Genomic DNA, 17,536 nt, shown 5'->3' on the forward strand with positions numbered 1-17,536 from the left:
GAGTATGGATGACATATTGGTACGTCTGCCATGAAGGCAGAGAATTACATTGATAATGATAAGAAGAAGCCATTTAAAAAATGGTGATGGCTAATTATTTTAAAACCAGAAATTTGAAAATTTTATATTTTTAAAAGTATTTGTGGGTTTTTTTTCTGCCTTTGGTTTATAAATCAGAAAATGGTTCATGTTTCTTGTTGAACAGGTTGGCTATTTGGTTGCCTCCTTCTTCTAATTATTAATGATTGATATAACCCCATCATCTTCCATGGTGCTGTACACTGTAAGAAACAAACAGGGGTACATCATTGGTACACATGATAATACAGACATTGGTGCATAATGTAGAAGTGGTAGACAGTAATGTACAGTGACAAATGTATGGCAATTAACAAAATATACAGTGTTTTAAAGGCACATAAGGGAGAGATCTTTTTAATAAGGGGATGACCAGTTAGCACTATAAGCATCTCATTCAGTTATCCACAGCTCATTTTTAGGGAGACAAAGAGAGGTGGAACACCCCATTTGTCCTGCAACATAGGGAGGGGATGCATTTACAGGGGGGCAAGATTATCCATCACCCTTGCAAAGTATTGTGTCATTTTGAAACCTATAAGTGTTGTTATTGGCTTGGGGAGAACTACATGCTGAATGGCTCCTCCCTGGTTGGATAAGTGGTTAATACCTGTCTAAAGTGAGGCTATACTTAGATGCTTAAATACTTCGCTATTAATATAATATTTGAGCAAGGTTGCAGTAATTTACTTTTAACATTTTTCCCTGACTAAATCCATGCCAAAAAGCTTCATTGTCAGCTATTTGCTGGTGATTATTGTAACATCAGCCTGGACATAAAAGCCATAGCCAAGGCCAGAAATCAGTGAATCCTCAAACTGAGATCACATGTCACAAGTGTCACATTATAGTGTAATTGCTCATGATTTGCCATTTGCAGTATATCGACATTACATTAAAAATTCCTACGCAAGGCTGTGAGTGACTAGAAGCAATTTCACTGTGGTTTATGTTGTAACCTAATGCATTCATATATGTGGATGCGGAAGTTTGTAAGGCCAGAAGTGAGCCAATTTCCTGACGACCGCTTACTGTATATGTCATCATAAGACATTTATATGCGTGCTCATGTATTCTCTAGAAAAATGCAATTGAAACATTTGCATAGGAGCAATGGAAAGTAAGCCATATTGCAGCTTGACTGTCACGATTTATGTTGGTCAGTCTATCAGCACAAATCACTAACACATATGGAATGTGAAAGATTATCTCTAAATGATAGTAGGCAATTTTAAACTTTAATGCTAAAGAATCAGACCTTATTAACACTTTGTGATGTTTTGTCACACTGAATATGTTACTTTCTCACTCAAGTTCTTATTTTATCACCCTTGTTTCTATCTTTGCACATGGGCTGGCAACTATATGTGGGGAGTGGGTGAAAACTCACACATGAAGCTTCAGCCCTGCTAAAATATTTATCACAGTGTTGAGCTACATCTCCTGTCTCCTCCCCTTTCCTCCCTGATGATTGGAGAGTAGTAGAGGAGGGTACCGGGAGATGCCATGTGCTGCAGAAGAACAGTGCTGGACAGTGAGCAAGATGGAGGTTGCATTATTCGCTGTAAGCACAACTGCACGCAGGCACAGAATCTAAGGGCTTATTTGCACTACAAATCGTAAACACACTGCAATTGCAAATCTAGCTTCTGTAGGGGTTCCTATTCTACTGGTGGATGCACTTCCATCCTACTCATACAATAAGTGTATTCATGATGGCACATATATCTAATTGGATAAACAGCTTAAGAGTAGACTGAAGGGTCTTGGGGAGCAAACTACCAATCAGCAGGGTGTTGAGGCAATGTCTCAATTTATCTTGAAAAATAGTAAGGCCAAGGACCAGTGGCATAGCAACAGCGTTTGCAGTCGCAACGGGGCCCTTGGACCAGGGAGGCCCTCTTGGATCATTGTGATCCTTCCTCAACACCAGTTATATTAGCTCTTCAATGGTGCCTTGCTGGTGATGATCACTTCTAAACATGCTTTGAATAGTGGTAATCATTAACAAACTGTTCCCCTCATCTGCTTATACCTCTCATACTGTGGATGTCCTTTCCAGGTATTGTTGCACAACATAGTTATGTGTCAAATGCTTTGGGGGCCCCATGTAAAACTTGCAGTGGGGCCCAAAGCCAAGGACCCTTTCCAGTTTTGGTAAGTTATGATGAGCCTTACCCTCTCTTTTGGGAATTGTTGGTTAAATAATATAAACTAATCCAATCAGATAGTTTTTCTGTACAGTATCCAGCCCCGTTTCTATGATTGGGTGAGGTGAGGGCCTGCTCGGGGCACTGTGAGGGAGGAGGTCACATCCAGAGCAGTGATTGAGGAGGGAGAAGCAGCACACTGGGACTCTTACACCGGTAGGAGGGAACCGACTATTCCCTCCCTCACCTCGGGGTTCCCCTCTGTGCTCCCCCCTCCAGGGGGAGTTTGGGAACACCTATACCTGTCTAAGTTTTACTCAGGCAACTATACCTAGCTAAGCTATACTGGGGTCACCTATAACTGGCTAAGCTATACTGGGGTCACCTATAACTTGCTAAGCTATACTGGGACACCTATGCCTGGCTAAGCTATACTGGGACACCTATACCTGGCTAAGGTATACTGGGGTCACCTATAACTGGCTAAGCTATACTGGGACACCTATACCTGGCTAAGCTATACTGGGACACCTATACCTAGCTAAGTTATACTGGGGTCACCTATAACTGTGAGCTGGGTGGGCGAGGTGGGCGGGTGCGGATGAGCGCGCAGCGGTGTGCGGGCGCTCGCGGGGCAGGAGCGCGCTTGCCACACGGTGGTTGCGTGCGCACGCATGCGCACTGGTGGCGGCAGCCATAAAAAGACCTAGAGCCCGTTTTTCAACGGGCTTGGGTCTACTAGTTTCAGATAAAATGGCATTTTCAAGTGGACAGCCTGTGCATCCTTTTATTTTTCTGTTCTGTTTTTCATGTACTTCTCCATAACATACACGTCATTCAGAAGGGTGAAATTCAATAATAGTAAAGTTTTTTTCCACTCACCAGAACACACTGTACAGAAACCAGGCGATCACAACAGTATGTTAGGGTCACTGACCTGTGGGTAGCATACTTACTACTCTCTAGGAATCCTTTTTATGTCCACTATGCTCAGTGTCCCCAAGGCCTCTCACCCCAGCAAATGGAATAATAGAAGAGAGAAATTAAAGTGCTACTCCAGACAATTATTGACATTCTCAAAGTACCCAAATTTGTCAATTTATTTCCGACAGGTTTCCTTTAACCTAAATTATATAGAAAGAATACCTTGCACTGCAGATGAAAGCTAACAGGCATTACTATCTGGATGGCCCTAATGTTTATGAAGACATTTCCTTTAGGCTACTTTCCCACCAAGACGTTGCGTTTTAGGGGACGATATGGTCGCATAACTTGCCCCTAACGCAACGTATGGTGGTGTTGAAGTTGGACGTCAGATTGAGCTGCGTTATGCAGCTCTCAAAGCAGCCGCTCCAGGTTAGTGATAGGAAGTCCGGATCTTTTTAAGGATTCGGATCATTTGAATCGATCATTGAAAAGATCGGGATCTTTGAACCAAATCATTTGAATCATTTTACTAGGGAAGCAGACTGGGTGAAATGATTAGCAAGACAGGACTTTCCCTGCACTGTACATTCTGTATGTTCCTGTTTCTTCCAGACAGACATCCACTGTGAACCGAATCTTTCATTGTGATGATCCGGATGATTCGACTCACAAAAAAGATCCGGATCAAATGAATGATTCGTTCATGATCCGGACAACACTACAGTCCCACCACAGTCTCCTCAGTGCAGTGAATATTAATTAGCCATGTGGCTGGCGGAGGAGGAGGGGAGACCTCCTCCTCCAACATTACTGAGCATGTGCAAACAGTCTAACGTGGCTTAGCGAGCATAGCGTGCAGCATGCAGCACTTTGTTTTTAACGTGCTGCGTTACTATGTAACGCAACGTGTGCACTGTGAACAGATTGATTGATTTTACAGTGCTGTGAGTTAGGCTGCGTTACTGGCTGCTGTAACGTGGGACTTTAACGTCCCACTGTGAAACCAGCCTAAATCAAGTAACTTCTGGTTTAACATTGCTGCATCCATTCAGCTGTTTAGGTTTCAAGACTTTAGTTATACTTTTTTTAACTGTAATTTGGTGGGTTGAAAAAATGATTAATGATTTCCCATGTCTGTTGGACCTGAGTGTCCCAGCCTGCTCCATTTCTGTAAGTACTACAGAGGAACCAATATTATATAAAAGAGTATAGAGGGATATGTATCATCCAATATATTCCACTAGAGTAGGATATTGTTGGAATATAAACAAAAACAAAAATGTACCAAAACTATTAATGTATATTCATCTAACTGTATAGTAGGGATGAGTTTACGATTTTTGAGTTTCCAATCAGAAATCACCATAAACCAGCTGAATTATGAAATAAATGACTTTGTTTTGGTAGGCCAGCAATAGGCCAGTAACTCTGACTGATCAGCAACTTTGTTTACAGTCCTAGCTGCCAATCAAAGGCATTGTGTAAACATAAATATAAATACAAATATCAGCTGATATGTGTTTTGGACCTCCCGGTCTTTAATCAGCTCACGTACATGTTGCGGGGTCACTAAGAAGAGGCGCCAGTGAGGATGAACACGGAAGCACACAGGCTGATGGACAGCGTACCAGCCGGACAGGTGAGCTTGCTCCGCTGTTAATATGCGGCAGGGGCTCTGGGGACCACTATTCACTTGGGGGAGACCTGGGAAAGCCCCGTTGGCTATCCTTGGGGCCCTGGAAAATTGCCTACTTTGCCACTATGGAGGCACCAACTCTGGCTGCATGTCTATACAGTGTTTTTGCAAAAACTTCTACACACAGTAATCTGTAAAGATTTTTGGTGTTTCAAAAGTTTAATATGTGTACTAGTCTGTAGATGTATCTCTGCAGCTCTACCTGAACTGAAAAATAAAACTCCAAATAAACATACACACCTCATTCTTACCAGCCGCTTCGTCTGCTTATCAATCTCTCCTCTCCCGCGTCCTGTTGGTCTAATGTGATCAATTGAATTCTCTATCCTCCATTTGAAAAATGGTGATGTACCAGCTCCCAGGTCAGCACTCCATTAACCAGTAATATTGCTTCAACCATAGAGAAACATAGACATTACCTTGCACATCAGTTGTCCTTTCAGTTATAACCGACAGCAACTGATATAGAGGAAAAGGGCTCTAAGGCTTTCAGCTTCCTGAGAAACAACTCTGACAAGATCTTGTCAGAACTGGTAGGTACTGTTGTTAGAAGAAAATGGTGAACTTCTAAGAGGAACTGTACGGCGAGGTAAGTATGTCATATTCATTTGCAGGTAGATTATGTGTTTATTTTAATACAGTAGAGTCCTGGTTATCCGGAACTCAACTAACCAGCAGTCTCATCCAACCAGCATAAATCGCTGGCAGTACTCACAGTGGTGAAGCTAAACTTCTTAGGCTGTTTGTGGGCTCTGCTAGTCTGCCGTGCTTGAATACTGGTTACCATGACTCCCCCAAGGCTAATATACTTTCAATTACTATAGTTTAACATTTAATATAGAGTTCATGGTATGTATAAAGTGTGTGGTATAGTACTGTATTCGTTAGGCCTGTTTTAACACTGGGTCTCAAGCAACCAGAAAGCACACTTATTATCCAATCCCCACCTGTGCCGTATAACCAGGACTCTACTGTAATTTTACTCAGTTCAGGTTTACTTTACGGCAGATCTTGTAATTGTGGCAAAATGTCCACTTGCATATGAACAAATAGACAGAGTTCTAATGCTTTCCATATTTCTAATCAAACCGGCCCCATTGGTAGAAAAGGAGTACGTTTCTTGTAATGTGATAGGGCAAGGTTGACCTATGCTCTACTTATTCATGTGATGTGTGAGTTTTAATTGTAGGTTGACTTGAAAAGGATTTGCAGGATGGAATAACTTGGTATGGAGCAGTCTGAGGCAGTTTAAATTTACTGCATTGTCAAAGCTGTGAGAACTCTCCAGCTTACGAGATGTCACAGGATCTTACGCATATCACTGACTCCTACTCAAAATGTACTGAGTTGTTGTTCTACAGTTTACTAAGAATTACTTGACTGATTGAAAACACTACTGTCAAGATTAACAGTGGTGTGGCTACAAAGACATGGGCCCCAGTGCTAATATAATACTGCTCCTTTCCTCAGCACTGTAGGTATAATAAAAACATGATACAGACCACCAAAATCAGCTTTCCAAGTACAGCCACTGTGAGAGAGAGGACAAAATAGACGGAAAAAAATGGTTTGCTAATGATTATCACCAGAGCAGAATCATCCACCAGGCAACCTAGGCAGGTGCCTGGGGCCCAGTGAGTGTCAAGGGCACCATCATTCACCTTCTTTGACTTCTCTCCTCTTCTGGTTACCAAAGACAACAAGGTGGCCCCAAATCTACTACCTTGCCTAGGACCCCATTACATCTTAATCCATCTCTGGTTACCACTATTCAAAACACATATAGAGGCGATCATTACCACTACAACACCAATACAGAGCTAATGCAGCAAGTTGGACACGTGTGGAGATCCCAAATCCAGGGGCCCTGGTGCAATTGCAAGCTCTGCATCCCCTATTACTATATTAATGATGATTAGGTATTAGCATGCACAAACTGCAGTGTATATTAAAGTGCCCCTTGTAGTGGGTTGCATAGATAATTGCTAAAGGATAATATGTGGGTTTTTAAGTTGTATGGTTTAAGTTGTTCACTTCTATTTACTGATATTGGTGACATTTCAATACATACATATTTGTGGTGCTGCTTTAATTAGTTTTCTGCCACACAGACCATGTTCTAGAGCAGATGCTGCCCAAGGGGGCATCTGAACATGGAAATGTGTTTGCTGCATATAGCCAAGGAGGTTACAAATGGAATAGGAAGACTGTCAATGTTGAGCAACACATGGAAGAGCATAGTTGCCAACCAAGGTAACTGTACCTCAAAAGAGGGCTGGTGTGCTCCGGAGGATGGAGTTCAATATTTAACAACACAGAGCAGTGCAATGGAGCCTCTGAACACTAGATGGTACTCCAGGCCTGTATCTAGTTTGCCTGTGCACAGAAACAGCTGTGGAGAAGGGGCTACACATGGGACCAGAGCAGGGACAAGGTCCTCCAGCACCCAAGGCTGAGACACCAAAGTGCGCACCTCCATCCCTCCCACCCCAGCTGTCACACACTGATTGCTATTAGACTAAGAGGGCCACAGGGCCCACAACCTCCCCAACACCTCAATATCTAGTTATCTGGCTTGCAGTCACTGCTATGTATCCCCCTTTCTTATTTCTTTCTGCTTAATGCACAATTAGGAATGACAGCTGAATGAATTGTGCGCCCCCTCCTACACTGCGCCCTGAGGTTGGAGCCTCTCCAGCCTGTGCCTCGGCCCGGCCCTGCATGGGACAGAAGAGCAGCTGCTGCACACAAAAGGAATAGCTGCTATACAGGGGCGTAGCAATAGGGGGTGCAGAGGTAGCGACCGCATCGGGGCCCTTGGGGCAGAGGGGCCCCCGATGGGCCCACCCTCAATTACAGTATTAGCTCTCTATTGGTCCTGTGCTCATAATAATCACTTCTATAGATACTTTGAACAGTAGTAATCATTAACAAGCTATTCCCCACCCCCTTCTTGCACCTCTGACACTGTAGTTGCCATTGGCAGGTTTTGGTCCGCCGTATCAATTGTTATGTATAGAGTGCTTGGGGGGCCCCATTGTAAAACTTGCATCAGGGCCCACAGCTCCTTAGCTACGCCACTGCTGCTATATATGGAACAAGAGCTACACATGGAAGAGAAGCCACAAGAAAGTTGGCCTGGGAAAGAAAGAGCATAAATATGGCCATGGTTACAGTGCATTTATATTACAGAAGCCCTCTGCAGAAATAGGTCGGCAGATTCATTTTGAGTGCAAGTGGCAGAAACATTATCAGGAAACTAAAAATGCAGCCAGCACCTGCATTTGTGCCCTAGTAGTAGTGTAACAATCCAAGGCAACCAATATCATCATAAGTTACCTATGTAATAAACGAGATGGAAGCTGTCAAACCAAACAGTATCTTGCCTATGCAGGTCTACAAGGCAGGTCTGTCAGCCAGGATCAGGACCATTTAACCGCACAACAAGCAATTGTATTACAGGCCAAACATTGCAGGGAACTGAAATCTAGAATAGAATAGAAATTAACGCTGCCCGGAATTTGTGTGGCCAGGGCAGGATTTGTACTTTCCAGCGCCCTAGGCCGGCTGTCACCAACCGCCCCCCCCCCCCATTCTGTCCAACTCTGACTAGTTTGAACGCCCCCCCCCCCCCCCCCTCTGTTTTGCTGCTTTGCCCTGTTCAGAGAGGCGGGACAGGGTCCTCCAGCACCCAAGGCTGAGACATCAAAGTGCGCCCCTCCATCCCTCCACCCCAGCTGTCACACACTGATTGCTATTAGACTAAGAGGCTTCCCAGGCCTCCCAACACCTTAATCTCTAGTTATCCGGCTTGTTGTCACTTCCATGTATCTCCTTTTCTTATTTCTTTCTGCTTCAAACACAATTAGGAATGACAGCTGAATGAATTGTGCGCCCCCTCCTACACTGCGCCCTGAGGTTGGAGCCTCTCCAGCCTGTGCCTCGGCCCAGCCCTGCCCGTTCAACAAAGAAGCAGTGCATGCTCTGTCCACTCCATGTAATTTTGCGCTCCTGTCTGCATGCACAGCAGGCGATAGTGTTCTGGGCTTGCATACTTCAGAAATGATGCTCATGTATGAGCACTCAGCAGCACTTGTCAAGTACACATACCCATAACACTCCCTCGGCTCCTGTGCACATGCATACAGGAGTGCAAAATCACAAGGAGCCCCAGTGGACATCGCTGCTTCTTTGTGCTCTGTGCGACTAGCTGTAGCCAGAGCCACAAACGGGACAGAGCAGTGCAATGGAGAGAAGCCCATCCAAAACAGAGACCAGGTAAGTAGAAGGTTCTGACACTACACACACTGGCATAGATGTAGTGTAATGCTAGGTACACATGATGCAATTTTCTGACAGATTTACTGTCAGGTCGATTATTTCCATCATGTCTGATCTAATTTCAATTTTTCGATCAATTTGCTGTTCACTTCTATGAAAAAACATTCAGAAAATTGATTGGAAAGCATATCGGACATGTTGGAAATAGTCGATGTGACAGTAAATCTGTCAGAAAATTGCATTGTGTGTACCCAGCATAAGCTCAGGTGTACTTTACACAGTGACAATTTAGCACTTAAGACAGATCTTAAAATCAGTCAGCAGGAAGTTTTGTAACAGAATAACACTTTTTTATTGGCTAACCAAAAGAAAAACAGTGAGAGCCTTCTTCAGACTTGTGTACAAGATGTTAGGCACACAGCTATATATACAGTCAGCAGGAGATCCATTTATTGTTTTGTAAATGTAAATAAATGTAACACAGTTGTCATTCTGTTTCAAAACATCCTGCTTTCACTGATGGCTAACACAGTACTTTGCTGGCAAAAAATGCCAGGAAAGAGTTAAACTGTAGGACAAAGAATGTTGTTGTCATTCTCTAGGAGGAAAAAAAAGCCATAAATTTGACAGGTCTGAGGTCTTTAACAGCATTGACCTACTAGTAATAAACTAACATCAGTCAGCGAGGGGGAGAGCTGCTAATTCCTTCCCGTGAGTGAATGCGTGCTGCATGAAAAAAACTTATCGGAACTCAAGAGTTCTGCTACTTGAGCCGATATATTTTTCTTCTCACAGCAGATTGTTTGTCCCCTCTCATCATACAGGTAACAGCAGATTCTGACTGCCATAACACACACTTTGCACAAGTAAGAGAGATGCAGGGATCTCTGGAATTCAGGCAGACCAGAGCAAAGTAGGAGAGGTGATTTACTTTGACATGTGACCTCTTATCTCTCCAAGTCCTGCGCCCTGCTAATTTTTATCGCCCTAGGCCTTGGCCTCTGTGACCTTCCCAGAAATCCGGCCCTGTGTGTGGCAGCAGGGTGAGCCATCACTCGGCTCACCCTGTGCCAAAAAGCCCTAACAGCAAAATGCGATGTATGCCCTCCTTTATGCTAATTAACGAGTGCTGGCAGCCTAATCCCAATATTTATTGGTCGCCACTAGCACCCAAATTACCCCCTGGGTGCCGAAATTAACATTGCGGCCTATGCAGCACACATTTTAGCATAGCGCCACTGGCGCCCAAGTTAACTGCTTTGCCCAGAAGTGCCTAACCTCAAACCTAACCATTCACCTATATCTATCCCTATTCTGCAGCCTTTACATGTTCCACCCTAATGTGCTGATCTGTCACTTGCTATCCTAGTCTGGGTTATCCGAATTGCCCATGTGGATAACCCTAACCTTACCTTCAACATTTTCCTCAACTAAAATACCAGCAATATCGTTCATAATGGGTGGTCAGCACCTTGTTAAATGGTGCCTTATTCAACTGCTTTGCTTTCTGACCCCATTTACAGGCTGCATCTGGAATGGATCTGCAGGGTTGCTAAGCGGCTAGCACGATTATATTGCAGCACAGGAGTGATGTGAATTTGTTTGATATGCGGTACTCTGTAAACCACACCAGGAAATAAGTTAGCCCCATATGAATATGTGATAGTGATAAGAATTGTGTACTACAAATAGGACTGAAGATTGATAAAAAATATACATCACATCATGAACACTAATTGGTGGTCATTGGATGGAGGCCCAGACCTTTGCCTAGACCCAAACCTTTACGTAGGCCCAGTTTGGTCCTGAAGCAAAAAAAACCTCAATATATAATGAATTGTATGTGTAGTACGAATAATGAATAGAACATTAGTAGCAAAGAAAAGAGTCTCATATTTATATTATTTTCAGTTATATAGTTTTTTGTTTTATAACATTGCATCAGACTGTCACAGATTTAAATCCACGCAGATTTAAAACCACGCTCTGTCTTTTAAGCTATAAAACAAAGCAGAAATAATGACCCTTTGAACTTTCCAATAGTAAAGTCTTATCTCAAGCTGTCTCTTACTGTTTAAGTGCTTTGGAAAACAGGACTGTATACAACCCAGTGGGCCATATAGTTCAGAGAAGCTCCTTTGCATAAATAACAACCAAAGTTTTTTATTTTACTCTTTCTCTACTGGCTACTATTGTTCTATTTCTTAGCTGTACTACACATACAATTCATTTATCTCATAAGTTTATTTTTGCTTCAGGTTTGCTGTAATCCAACTCTGCCCTTGTTTGTGATTCCGTTGTTCATTGGATGGATTGTAGAAGGTGGTGTCATCCATACAACATGCTGCCTCCCCCTGTATAGCTCTGCATATTTTACTTTGACAGAATATGAAAAAAATGATGAAAGAGGAATATACAGTGAGCAGACATATTAGTCATTTGTAGGCAGAAGTGTGTGTATCAGAGTGACGCCTAGAGGGAGACATCCTGCTGTACTGAGCAGTGAGGAGACAGAGACGGCCAGTGTTCAGTTGGCATCAAGCACAGAGGTAAGTGGGATCTGTAGCAAGATCTCTCTGTATGTCAACAGTAGAAAAAGTTCAGTGTGTTGTGTGATAAAATAACAAGTCTGATAGTTGTAGGGTTTTAACTTAAGTACAAAACTACCGTGTATCAGTCATTACAGTGTGAGTATTTTGAGTTGTTTCAATTGAACTGTTTCTGTTACTATATATTTTTGAAAATGTTGATCAAAATGCAGTATGGCTTTTTGCAGTTTTAGTTTCAAAACTTTTTTATTAGGTAGCCGTTCAGAGTAAGGATAACATTCAAACAATACAAAATATGTGTCAAATATACACTGGTTGCCAAGATTAAGGATAAATACATATGGGTATAGAGAAAGTACATTTCGTTAACGTTACATTCCCATATACAGTTATTCATAAAATGTTATGCTACCTTTATAATGTTTTAGTTTTTGCCAAAACCCTATTTATGGTAAGGTAGAGAGAATTAGTAAGGGTTCCAGCTGAACAAATCAAATACTCAAACTAAACGATCAACAAAGTTTTCATTTGTCCTTCCCACTAATAGAAATCTGCTCTGGAAAATCTGGTGTATAACGAGAGAACCTAAAGCATGAGTCAATAATAGCCAAATTTGACCGATCACTGGCCGAGGAGAGATTGATTGAGTGGTAGGTAGTTATCTAAGTTCCACTTTGTACCACTCAATCTCTATCAGATCTCAGCAGAAATATGAATCAACCATTGCACTGCTCACATTATTGTATTACCACTCTATGCTGTACAACGCTATGCAGCAGGCAATCCCCCTCTGATCATTCCCCTGATTAGTCAATAAAAATCACTGTTATGTGTCCAATTGCCATCTCGACCAATAGAGTGTTAAAAATTAATTGGACGTTTATCAATCAGATACATAGAAGTCAATAGATCACTGGCAGATTTCATCAAAGCTATTGAATCTGCACAAAGTTCTGACACATGTATGTTAAGTTACCTTAACTAACATACTGTTACACAATTTATATACCTCTGTTTAACTTGGCCTCCACATAAGATTTAGCAAGTATAATGACACATTAAAAAGGAAATCAAACTGGTATAAATGCTTTTTTTGTCACTCAAAAGTTCTGAGTCTCCACAATCCCCTCCCTGATGATTTATTTTCCTGTTTATACAATCTCTAAAAACTACAGAAGCTCATATCAGGTTCAGATAGATATTGAAAATCAGGATATAATCAAAATAGTTCATAATAATAGAAGTAATAAAATAGAAAACATCAATGCCCCATGTGCTTGGATATACATTTGTGTCTAATGTAACTCAATTTTCATCAACAAAATGATACTGCAACCATGATGGACACACAAATCTTATTGTTATTTAAAGTTATGAATGGCCTTTCCAGTTCACTCTGCAAGCAGTGATGATTTTCTAGACATAGAAAGAGTTGTTTTTCATGCAACCATGGTAACAGTCCACTCTTTGGTGGATGTTAGGCGCTATTCACACTACGTTCACTCCCAAACTGTTTACAGGCGTGGATGGCAGTGGGGCAGCAAACATGCAGAATAGCCCCATGCTTTGTCATGAAACTCCTCACGTATGTCTGTCCTCACCATGTCTGGGTTTGTCCTTCCTTTCCACAATGTACAAACCCAACCTGTACAATTTTTTGGGAAGGCAGGTGCATTCATATTCATCAGCAGACACTGCACTGGACCTCCAGAATGGTACATCATATCCATACTATTCAGATACACTATTGCTCCATCTCTGGTGGACCTAGTGTGCACTAAGCCTAATTGCTCCAAATTTTTGTTTCCAGATCCCCATTTTCTTCAGCAGTGAGTTTGTCATTCATGCAGGGTGGAGTGTTTCCTGGCACTGCTGAGCGTGTTTTAGGATCCCAATTGTCTATTCACATTTTGGACAGAGAAGGAAACTAGTTCACAAGAGGAATGAAAGAAGATATCTGTGTTAAAACTAGAAAAAGAATCCATCAACAGGTGGGGTGTCAACATCATTGGTCATCAATGTTCAAAGCTGTTTTATTTTGACAATTTGGCTTAAAAAATTTTGAGTACACACCATTAGCCAGAGACATAAACAACTAATATCTGCATAAATATGCAAATTATCTAGGCTGCCAGCTGAAATAGGTGGATTTACTGTGCTTTTAAGATGCCTAGGAATCCCTATCTATCAGAACTGAAGAAATTAGATTGCAGGAGCAAAGAAACATCTTCTAGTCCATAAAAAGGTATCCAGCTGAGGCTTCCTTATTTTGTTTTGAATACACCATCTATGACCTGCATAAATTAAAACTTTCACAAAAATAGACCCAAATGTTGACTTACCCATTGAAATTATACTTTGGATGGCTAAAAACAGTTGATGTCCACAGCCACTGTTCAGATGAGCTAAACACTGCTATGAAAACGATTGCTGTTTGCAGACAACTCAATATGCCGTGGATTATTGTCAAACAAGCATCAGATCACCTTCACTCATTTATTAAACTGTCATCTTGGGTTGAATGAACATTAACCATCACATTGTTTATTTTTCTTCACAAAGTATAGCTTTGCATATACTGTAGTTCTGCTTGAATGATTACTTTTTAACATGAGTTCACTTAATACTATACATTTCTATCCTTTCTTCCATCTGTTTTTCTCTCTTGACTCTTCTTGAAATGCTCTGCATAAAAGCAGTTTACATTGTTTTGTTATGTTGATGCTCATCATTTTCTAAATTGTCTCCTTGATTTATTAGTCTAATGCTTTTTAGCCCAGGCCCTTTCTGCCTTTTTTTTTTTTATAATAAAAAACATGGCGATAAAAACAGTTACTAACAATAATAATATAAAAGTCTTAGAGCTTGTTCACACAATCCACATAATGTTATGTTGTAGAAAAGTAAACCCAACTCTGTAATGATTCTGATTAATACCATTGCGTTGTGCTGTATTCCATTGCTGCACTTCTGTGCTTTGACCTGCTTCTTACCAGTGTCTTTTAAAATAAAACACAAAGCTTATCAGTGCCTGTTAACACACTGAGATGAAACATGGGTGATTGTTTGCAGTTCTAGAGTGAACAAGCCCTATAGCTGCCCATAGACATACTTGCAGGAGCCTGGTATGCACTTACACCTGGCCTAGCATCTGTGGCCTAGGCACTAGGCTATGCATATAGAAAGCAATGTTAGATGAAGAGTGGCTATTTACCTGTTTTGGCTGTCAAACTGTTTTTTTTTTCTCCTTTCACCATTAGGCGATGTTGCCTTAGAAATACAATAGTAACCTAATGACTGGCCAAGAGGACTCATTCTTGTAGTTTCTCTCTTTTGAAAAATATACCGTAATTTAATCAGATCTCTCTTTCTCTCACAGCCTTTTGTGTCTTGGAATTTTTCTTCATTTTGTATCTTGAAATTTTTCATACGTTTTATTCATGTTACAATTGTTACTATAATTACCAATTCTTTATATTGTACCATTGTCTGTATCATTATGTACCTCATGTTTGCTTCTTACTTTGGACACAACCATGTAATATGTTGGCGCTTTATAAATCAATAATAATAATCTGTCTTGCCACAATTGGCCTGCCAAAATGGAGTATCGTGTCTATGCTTGAGTGTATCAGTTAGTACACACTGGAAATATTTGCTGAAGCCCGTTTCATACAGTACCTCCTGAAATTAGTGCTTAATTTAAATCTGTACCTGGACAAATATAGAGGATGCCATATCTGTCTTTGTTCATGAAAGTCTATTTGCTTGGCTGTTGAGCTGATCCTCTGCATTAAGAACTCCAGAGCAAGATCAGGTGTAGTGTTTTTATGTGTGAAGTAGCAGTCTTAAAGGACACATCCAAGGAGAAAAGAAAGATCGACTTACATGGGGCTTCTTCCAGCCCCTGGCAGCCTATCTGTCCCTCGCTGCAGCTCCAGTGTACCTGGGTCCCCGCCAGGTCGGCATTTTCTGCGCCTTCGCAAGCGCACGACTGCGCCACTCGTGATCGCACTCCTGTGGTCTGGAGCATTCTGCGCAGGCTCAGAACTACTGCGCCTGAGCAGGACGCTCCAGGCCATGGGAGCGCAAGTGGTGTGGTGAGGTCAGCATTTGCAATGGAGGGGACCCTGGGACACCAGAGCTGCGGCGAGGGACAGGTCGGCTGCCAGGGGCTGGAAGAAGCCCCAGGTAAGTAGATCTTTTTTTTTTCCTCGGACGTGTCCTTTAAAGGGAACCTAAACTGAGAGTGATATGGATGTTTCCTTTTAAACAATACCAGTTGCCTGGCAGTCCTGCTGATCTCTTTGGTTGCATTAATGGCTGAATCACACACCTGAAACAAGCATGCAGCTAATCCAGTCTGACTTCAGTCAGAGCACCTGATCTGCATGCTTGTTCAGGGGCTGTGGCTTAATGTATTAGAGACACAGGATCAGCAGGAGAGTCAGGCAACTGGTATTATTTTAAAAGGAAAAATCCCTATCGTTCTCAGTTAAGGTTCCCTTTAAGATTGAATATTTGTTAGCACAGGTCTTTTTACAGACTCATAAAATGTGTACAGGCAGTGCTAGGCATAGAAAGTGTGAGTCGTATGTGCTTATTACTTTCCAGGACATTCCATTCAACAATGGTACAAGAAGCTTGTTTTGTTCAAGTTTTCTCTTGAGTTGTCCAGGAAAAGAAAACAAAATAACAATTAACATTAACTTTGTATTTTTTTTTAAGGCTGTGTATCATTTGATTCTTCGATTGTTTATTCGAACTATGCCAGAGGAGTGTGACCTGCTGTATCAAGAGAGAACCCCATTAATCTTAGGGCCCCTTTACACTTGCTATGCATTGTTATGCATTTTATTGCAGTGCATTGTGAAAAAGCTTCAGTTTTTCAGCTTATAGTGTGAAAGAGGCCATAGGGAAACATGGACTGGGCTGCACAACAGTTGCCCTTTCAGTTACAACTGATAGCAACTGATATAGTGCAAAGGGACCCTTAGGCTGCATTTACACTTAGATGCGCTGCTTTGAGTTGCGGTGAGTTGCATTGCAGCATGCTTTCTTCAATGGGATGCAACGCCATACAACCCAACGCAATTCAACGCCACCCATCTAAGTGTAAATCCAGCCTTAGGGTCTATTCACACTATGGCACATGTGTCGTGTTGCATTTTAACACGTTGTCTTCTGTTTCCTTTGCAAATGTTTTGGTGATGGCAACTGAGCTTCTTCTTTCTCACAACAATTTTTAATTTATTTGTCTTTTCTTCAACAACATTGTGCTTCTATGAGTTTGAAATTTTCTCAATTTTTCTTTGGCTAATTTGTATCCAGGTCTATGGAAAAAAAGCTTTTATTTATTAATTTAGTTCGTGTTTTTTTCATAATAACCCCTTCACTTTGCAGTTATTCATGGTGTCGGTGTTTGAATTTAGTATAGTGAATTCGAACGCCCGAACACTCCCGACCGCCGCTGTTCAGCACTCGAGTGAATGGACAAGGTCAGGAGAAGTTCACTGCTGCACTTCATGTGACTCAGACGCTTCCCACTGCCAAACTGGGTGTTTGAATTTCCTATACCGAATTCAAACACCAACACCATTCCTATCAGAGTTTTATTGCTGACCTATTGTTATTTGTCAGGGCCCCCTCGGAGATATTACAAGATTTTCTTGATTTTTTTAAATACAGATACTCACAGTTTGCCTTTCACTGTGCATGGTAGCACAAGGAAGATCACGTTTTTGGATCTTTCAGTGTCTGGTGATTCCTAAAAACATAAGGTAAGGTGGAAATGATCACGCATCACAAGGGATCACAAGGGACAAGCACATGGCAGGCATCCTCATGCTATCCAC

The 17,536-nt window shown here is 41.7% G+C and overlaps 1 protein-coding gene across 7 annotated transcripts in view; it reads left to right on the forward strand.

Annotated features, from left to right (window-relative positions):
• Positions 1–11,583: 11,583 nt before the first annotated feature.
• TYMP (thymidine phosphorylase) overlaps positions 11,584–17,536 on the forward strand; it is a 98,828-nt gene continuing 92,875 nt past the window's right edge. For 5 of the 7 annotated variants that reach the window (XR_011030353.1, XM_068275888.1, XM_068275893.1 and 2 more), the window contains exons 1-3: positions 11,584–11,681; positions 13,492–13,672; positions 17,370–17,461. The gene's annotated coding sequence lies outside the window, so the exon portion shown is untranslated. Of the gene's footprint in view, positions 11,682–13,491; positions 13,927–17,369; positions 17,462–17,536 lie in introns of all 7 variants that reach the window. The other 2 variants (XM_068275889.1, XM_068275890.1) reach the window with 2 other exon arrangements.

Source organism: Hyperolius riggenbachi, chromosome 3 (genome assembly GCF_040937935.1).
Source record: "Hyperolius riggenbachi isolate aHypRig1 chromosome 3, aHypRig1.pri, whole genome shotgun sequence".
Taxonomy (NCBI): domain Eukaryota; kingdom Metazoa; phylum Chordata; class Amphibia; order Anura; family Hyperoliidae; genus Hyperolius; species Hyperolius riggenbachi.